Source organism: Schistocerca piceifrons, chromosome 3, assembly GCF_021461385.2.
Source record: "Schistocerca piceifrons isolate TAMUIC-IGC-003096 chromosome 3, iqSchPice1.1, whole genome shotgun sequence".
NCBI lineage: Eukaryota > Metazoa > Arthropoda > Insecta > Orthoptera > Acrididae > Schistocerca > Schistocerca piceifrons.
In genome coordinates this window covers 532,247,286-532,255,514 of record NC_060140.1, presented here as the reverse complement: position 1 = coordinate 532,255,514, position 8,229 = coordinate 532,247,286, and the positions used below count along the sequence as shown (strand labels likewise).

The window sequence follows — 8,229 nt, the reverse complement described above, 5'->3', positions numbered from 1 at the left end:
TGAATTTCAAGTCCTCATGAAGAATTCGTTTCACTGTGCGATTAGAAATTGCAAGCGCAGCTGCACGTTTGCAGACCGCTTGGAGGAATTCAAAATCGCCAGCCTTATTTTCTCTACATTTTCTGGTGTCATTGTAGTTCTTGAAGGTCCCGATTTTCTTTTACTGCAGACTACCACTACCCGCAAACGACCCACATAACAATCGATTCCAGATGAGGAATACGACTTGTAGGCACGATATTAAAGTGTTCCCTTAATGTATGCCATTGGAAAAGTAAGTCGCCACGGTGAATGTAAGCGCTCCTCTCTCGTCCATTATATGATCGCTACTACACTAACTTTAAAAAAAAAACGTTTGGTCTTGTGCTTTCTAATGCACTCAACCTCACACAACAATGAGTAACGGTCGCTGTGTGACGTACGTTTCAAATAAGAAAGTTTCCGCGCGGCTCCCTGTACTTCCAACCCACCTCCTTCAGCCAGCAGTCTTCATGAGATGACACATTATTTGTTTCAGGTACGGAAAAAAAATCGAGATATAGTTTGTTAGAGAGGCGAGAGCGTGCTCATGGGAAAACGAGTTTTATTTGTCCAGTTATTGCATCAAAACCCTATAAAATAACACTGATACTTCAGCGATGTAATTACAGCTACCATCAGCGTCGCTGATAAACTCTGTGTCGAGCGCCCGCAACCCCCTCCGTCTCCTCTTAACATCAACGTAAGCAAGGGGAATGATCAAGTCCTTGGTATATTTTTAATTTCAATCGGCTTAATATATACATATATTCGCATTAAATTACTTTCAAGGAAATTTAGCGTGCTCTTGCTTTCTCTAAAAAAATTACCAAATTTTTGATTTTTCACTCCAATGGCGCCCGATGGAAGCTTCTAATGGATTTATCATTTTTCTCATGTTTCCAGGTGAACCTTTGAGTTTTTCGGCAATTTTCGACCAATCTTTCTTTTTTTTCAGTGGATCACTTGATCACTTGGATCCCAGAAGCCTCACTAGACGAATTTCTTTTTGAAAACTCGTAGCCTGATTTAGAAAACAGTATTAAGTGTATTGCATGAGTAGGATTAAAAAATAATGTGTTCATTAACATTAATACTAATCACGTAAACATATCCTGTAAACTGACGCTTCCATAAAAGAGTCGTTCGGACGATGTATGGAACATGTCACTAACTAATTCTATACTGTTAGGCGAAACTTTAGGACAAAAGTAAATTCACTTGAGGACTCTCTGGCAAGTAACATAGCTGTATGATATCCGGACCACACATAGAAAGAAGTGGGACAGTATAGTACAGACGGTAACTGAAAGAAACACATATGAGATTAACAAAAACGACGCTTTTATTCAATCGCAATAATAAACTTGAAGTCACTGCGTTTTATAATGGAGGTGGACATTAGAAAAGGCGGGACACTGTTCTTAATACTTAAATGGAGTTGTGCGGTCCTTTTCGATACCACTGAAACTATGTACCCCTTCTATTTCCTCTATTGGTTATTCTACTGTCGGCACTTCCACATCTATTGTCGGCAGGTGATAACCGACCTGCTGACAAACTTTAAGCATTGTCCGCTTCCTCAGTGCACAGCTGGAAAGTTTGTGTGGTACCATGATTGACAATACGAGACGGTATTTCTGTTTTCTATATGGTCCAAGTTTACTTGTCAACTAAATATCATTTTTTTTAGGCTTAATTCGTTTTTTTTTTTTTCATTTAGTTTCGGTGTCACTAGTTTCGAACTCTCGTTCATGTAGATCAGTGACTGAATCAAATTTTCTGGACTTCGAACAACAATCTCATGAGTTTAGAAGAAACCTCTCCCAAGACCACGAATACCATTTCTGGATTCAATGAGCAAACAACGCGCGCTGTGTCCCCAAGGAAAGGACCAACCAATATTGTGTCTGCTACAGTCGTCCAGTTTGCCAGACCTGTCGTTCAGTGAGTGATATGTAACGAGTGTGGAAAACAGAATTTTGGTGAATGTTAAACATTTGTGAAAAATTGTGTATCGGTTCAAAGGTGAAGTTCATTGTATGCTGCTAATTTTCACGGCGTTTATGTTCATCTTACAGCAATCTATTACTGTTTCGTCTTATTTCTAATGAATGCACTAAGCTAATTTGAATTTTTATGTCTCTTTTCACTTCGCTGCTTTGCAGGGTTACATAAAAATGTTTTCCTTTTGACATTTATTTGGAGTTTTTTGGGTGCTAAACTGATGTTGAGTATTTTCCTACATTCAGGAAATTTATGACATGCAGGAAATTTATGATCTCTGTGTTGCTGCACGTCGGAACATTATGTCCCTCTAGTCCTAACACTGGTCTTCGCTGTTTGAGAACAAACTCCGGTAAATTAAACACCTCCCGACGGCTTTGACGATTTCCTCTCGCCGCGAGGAGATACTTTTAGCTCAGTTGCGTACCGGGCACTGTCGTTTCAATCACCGTCATTTGTTAAGTGGAGACCCACATCATTCTGTGTGTACTACAACCAACCATTGACAGTGAGTCATTTTCTGATCCATCGCCAGTTTTATAACCGCTTACATTTGAATGTATGTTTGCCATCTGATTTATCAGATATCTTAGCAGTTACTCAAAAGCTATAGACTGCGTTTTAATTTTTATTCGTCGTGGTAATTGTTGTGGTATTCAATCCAGAGACTGGTTTGATGCAGCTCTCCATGTTACTCTATCCTGTACAAGATTCTTCATCTCTCAGTACCTACTGCAACCTACATCCTTCTGAATCTGCTTAGTATATTCATCTCTTGGCCTCCCTGTACGATTTTTACCCTCCACGTTGCTCTCCGATACTAAATTGGTGATCCCTTGATGCCTCAGAACATGTCCTACCAACCGATCCCTTCTTCTTGTTAAGTTGTGCCATAAACTCCTCCCCAATTCTATTCAATACCTCCTCATTAGTTATATGATCTACCCATCTCATCTTCAGCATTCTTCTGTAGCACCACATTTCAAAAGCTTCTATTCTCTTCTTGTCCAAACTATTTATCGTCCATGTTTCACTTCCATACCTGGCTGCATTCCATACAAATACTTTCAGAAACGACTTCCTGACACTTAAATCTATACTCGATGTTAACAAATTTCTCTTCTTCAGAAACGCTTTCCTTGCCATTGCCAGTCTACATTTTATATTCTCTCTACTTCGACTATCATCAGTTATTTTGCTCCCCAAATAGCAAAAATCATTTACTACTTTAAATGTCTCATTACCTAATCTAATTCCCTCAACGTCACACGACTTAATTCGACTACATTTCATTATCCTCATTTTGATTTTGTTGATGTTCATCTTATATGCTCCTTTCAAGACACTGTCCATTCCGTTCAACTGCTCTTCCAGGTCATTTGCTGTCTCTGACAGAATTACAATGTCATCGGCGAACCTCAACGTTTTTATTTCTTCTCCATGGGTTTTTATTCCTACTCCGAATTTTCCTTTTGTTTACTTTACTGCTTGCTCAATATACAGATTAAATAACACCGGGGATAGGCTACAACCCTGTCTCACTCCCTTCCCAACCACTGCTTCCCTTTCATGCCCCTCGACTCTTATAACTGCCATCTGGTTTCTGTACAAATTGTAAATAGCCTTTCGCTCCCTGTATTTGACCCCTGCCACCTTCAGAATTTGAAAGAGAGTATTCCAGTCAACATTGTCAAAAGCTTTCTCTAAGTCTACAAATGCTAGAAACGTAGGTTTGCCTTTAATATGGCGAAGAAAATATAATTTTCAACCTTTTGAGCGTCGACCTCAGTAGGGAAGTGATTGTTTTTAGCTGTCCCTCTACTCCAGTCAGCTGTCCCTCTACTCCAGTCTTTTAGGCTCTGAGTATTATCGACTTCAATGTAATCCGGTCATTGACCATTTAAAGTTATGATACGGGAACTTATGACCTCAGCTGTTTTGCGCCATAAAGCAACAACAGCAACAGAAAGTACAGTAAATTACCTTTCATGGATAAAATAAAGGGGGTATCCTTTTGGACCCTGTAACGCCATTTATGATACAAAGAAGTCATAGCTCCATTTGAGGGTTAATAGTGTGTGTAGTCACCACGGATAGCACTGCGCGGCGCGCTCTACAATGTGATCCCATGCTGGCCACAACGCTGGTAAGGTGTTCTTATGATAAGGCGTTCCATTTCTCCACTAGCGCGGATGTCAACTGCTGGGATGCTAGTCGGTGCATGTGGATATGCTGCAGTACGTCTCTCGAAAGCATCCCACAATTGATCAATAGACTTTAAATTGCGAGAATGGGCAGGCAAGACCATTCACCAAATTTTCTCTTGTTCCGAGAGCTCCTCCACCTGCGCAGTTCTATGCGGTCGCGCATCGTCATCCGTTAAAATGGTGTCAGGGCCGAATTCACCGTTGAAAAGGCGCGTTTGGGGAAGGAGTACGTTATACAATAACGTTGACTGCCGTGTGTACCATGTTCAAAGATTTGTGGTCAGTACACCCATGCAACTCTATGCCTCCCTCAGCATATAGCTCAACCACCAAAAGCAATCACGTTGGACAACGGTCCTGAGCACATTACGTACTCCCGCCTCTCGCCGTATGAGGGTGTGCAGGCTGTCAGAGGGGAGAGAGAGTGACTGTGGGAAAATGAGTTTTACTTATTCGGTTATTACAAAAAAAAAATCTACAAAATGAGAGTGATTCATCAGTGATGTAGCTACAGCCTTTATGAATATAAGCAAAGATAATGATCAGGTCTTTCATACAGTTTTAATTTTAATTGGCATAATTTATACATTTTCGTATTTGTTTACTTTTAAGGAGATTTATCTCGCTGTCCCTTTTCAATAACAATATAAAAAGGTTTGTGCTTATTCACTCCTTTGCCACGTGACGAATGTATCTAATGAAAGTATGTTCTTTCTCATATTCCCAATTGAACCTTTGAGAGTGCTTCGGCTATTCTCTATAAATAGCAAAATGTTCAAATGTGTGTGAAATCTTATGGGACTTAACTGCTAAGGTCGTCACTCCCTAAGCTTACACACTACTTAATCTAAATTATCCTAAGGACAAACACACACACCCATGCCTGAGGGAGGATTCGAACTTCCGCCAGGACCAGCCGCACAGTCCATGACTTCAGCGCCCTAGACCGCTCGGCTAATCCAGCGCGCCTATAAATAGCACTTTATTTTCAGAATGAGATTTTCACTCTGCAGCGGAGTGTGCGCTGATATGAAACTTCCTGGCAGATTAAAACTGTGTGCCCGACCGAGACTCGAACTCGGGACCTATGCCTTTCGCGGGCAAGTGCTCTACCAACTGAGCTACCGAAGCACGACTCACGCCCGGTACCCACAGCTTTACTTCTGCCAGTACCTCGTCTCCTACCTTCCAAACTTTACAGAAGCTCTCCTGCGAACCATGCAGAACTAGCACTCCTGAAAGAAAGGATATTGCGGAGACATGGCTTAGCCACAGCCTGGGGGATGTTTCCAGAATGAGATTTTCACTCTGCAGCGGAGTGTGCGCTGATATGAAACTTCCTGGCAGATTAAAACTGTGTGCCCGACCGAGACTCGAACTCGGGACCTTTGCCTTGCGCGGGCAAGTGCTCTACCAACTGAGCTACCGAAGCACGACTCACGCCCGGTACCCACAGCTTTACTTCTGCCAGTACCTCGTCTCCTACCTTCCAAACTTTACAGAAGCTCTCCTGCGGACCAAGCAGAACTAGCACTCCTGAAAGAAAGGATATTGCGGAGACATGGCTTAGCCACAGCCTGGGGGATGTTTCCAGAATGAGATCTTCACTCTGCAGCGGAGTGTGCGCTGATATGAAACTTCCTGGCAGATTAAAACTGTGTGCCCGACCGAGATTCGAACTCGGGACCTTAGCCTTCCGCGGGCAAGTGCTCTACCAACTGAGCTACCGAAGCACGACTCACGCCCGGTACCCACAGCTTTACTTCTGCCAGTACCTCGTCTCCTACCTTCCAAACTTTACAGAAGCTCTCCTGCGAACCAAGCAGAACTAGCACTCCTGAAAGAAAGGATATTGCGGAGACATGGCTTAGCCACAGCCTGGGGGATGTTTCCAGAATGAGATTTTCACTCTGCAGCGGAGTGTGCGCTGATATGAAACTTCCTGGCAGATTAAAACTGTGTGCCCGACCGAGACTCGAACTCGGGACCTTTGCCTTTCGCGGGCAAGTGCTCTACCAACTGAGCTACCGAAGCACGACTCACGCCCGGTACCCACAGCTTTACTTCTGCCAGTACCTCGTCTCCTACCTTCCAAACTTTACAGAAGGTAGGAGACGAGGTACTGGCAGAAGTAAAGCTGTGGGTACCGGGCGTGAGTCGTGCTTCGGTAGCTCAGTTGGTAGAGCACTTGCCCGCGAAAGGCAAAGGTCCCGAGTTCGAGTCTCGGTCGGGCACACAGTTTTAATCTGCCAGGAAGTTTCATATCAGCGCACACTCCGCTGCAGAGTGAAAATCTCATTCTGGAAACATCCCCCAGGCTGTGGCTAAGCCATGTCTCCGCAATATCCTTTCTTTCAGGAGTGCTAGTTCTGCATGGTTCGCAGGAGAGCTTCTGTAAAGTTTGGAAGGTAGGAGACGAGGTACTGGCAGAAGTAAAGCTGTGGGTACCGGGCGTGAGTCGTGCTTCGGTAGCTCAGTTGGTAGAGCACTTGCCCGCGGAAGGCAAGGTCCCGAGTTCGAGTCTCGGTCGGGCACACAGTTTTAATCTGCCAGGAAGTTTCATATCAGCGCACACTCCGCTGCAGAGTGAAAATCTCATTCTGGAAACATCCCCCAGGCTGTGGCTAAGCCATGTCTCCGCAATATCCTTTCTTTCAGGAGTGCTAGTTCTGCATGGTTCGCAGGAGAGCTTCTGTAAAGTTTGGAAGGTAGGAGACGAGGTACTGGCAGAAGTAAAGCTGTGGGTACCGGGCGTGAGTCGTGCTTCGGTAGCTCAGTTGGTAGAGCACTTGCCCGCGCAAGGCAAAGGTCCCGAGTTCGAGTCTCGGTCGGGCACACAGTTTTAATCTGCCAGGAAGTTTCATATCAGCGCACACTCCGCTGCAGAGTGAAAATCTCATTCTGGAAACATCCCCCAGGCTGTGGCTAAGCCATGTCTCCGCAATATCGTTTCTTTCAGGAGTGCTAGTTCTGCTTGGTTCGCAGGAGAGCTTCTGTAAAGTTTGGAAGGTAGGAGACGAGGTACTGGCAGAAGTAAAGCTGTGGGTACCGGGCGTGAGTCGTGCTTCGGTAGCTCAGTTGGTAGAGCACTTGCCCGCGTAAGGCAAGGTCCCGAGTTCGAGTCTCGGTCGGGCACACAGTTTTAATCTGCCAGGAAGTTTCATATCAGCGCACACTCCGCTGCAGAGTGAAAATCTCATTCTGGAAACATCCCCCAGGCTGTGGCTAAGCCATGTCTCCGCAATATCCTTTCTTTCAGGAGTGCTAGTTCTGCATGGTTCGCAGGAGAGCTTCTGTAAAGTTTGGAAGGTAGGAGACGAGGTACTGGCAGAAGTAAAGCTGTGGGTACCGGGCGTGAGTCGTGCTTCGGTAGCTCAGTTGGTAGAGCACTTGCCCGCGAAAGGCAAAGGTCCCGAGTTCGAGTCCCGGTCGGGCACACAGTTTTAATCTGCCAGGAAGTTTCATATCAGCGCACACTCCGCTGCAGAGTGAAAATCTCATTCTGGAAACATCCCCCAGGCTGTGGCTAAGCCATGTCTCCGCAATATCCTTTCTTTCAGGAGTGCTAGTTCTGCATGGTTCGCAGGAGAGCTTCTGTAAAGTTTGGAAGGTAGGAGACGAGGTACTGGCAGAAGTAAAGCTGTGGGTACCGGGCGTGAGTCGTGCTTCGGTAGCTCAGTTGGTAGAGCACTTGCCCGCGGAAGGCAAAGGTCCCGAGTTCGAGTCTCGGTCGGGCACACAGTTTTAATCTGCCAGGAAGTTTCAGCACTTTATTTTGTTTGGCATTTTGTGCAGTGGGCCACTTGGATCTCACACGCACCAATGACGTCTATATTGTACTACCAGCGATATTACTTTCTCTTCGGGCCACTCCATCGTTCACGCAACTCACGTCAACAGCAAAAGCAGCTGGTACGCAAAACGGCAGGTGACTGGTCTGTTATGCGAGCGCCAAAGCGGGGAGGGCGCGAACTTCCTCTGACGGTTTGATGAAAGA

General features: G+C 44.9%; 3 non-coding genes across 3 annotated transcripts; 2 read left to right on the top strand and 1 right to left on the bottom strand.

Annotated features, from left to right (window-relative positions):
- Positions 1–5,590: 5,590 nt before the first annotated feature.
- On the bottom strand, positions 5,591–5,665 carry Trnaa-cgc. The gene has a single exon. It is a non-coding gene; the product is annotated as a tRNA-Ala (tRNA).
- A 1,328-nt stretch (positions 5,666–6,993) lies between these two features.
- Positions 6,994–7,068, top strand: Trnaa-cgc. Its single transcript has one exon. It is a non-coding gene; the product is annotated as a tRNA-Ala (tRNA).
- An 827-nt stretch (positions 7,069–7,895) lies between these two features.
- Trnap-cgg lies at positions 7,896–7,970 on the top strand. The gene has a single exon. It is a non-coding gene; the product is annotated as a tRNA-Pro (tRNA).
- Positions 7,971–8,229: the final 259 nt, after the last annotated feature.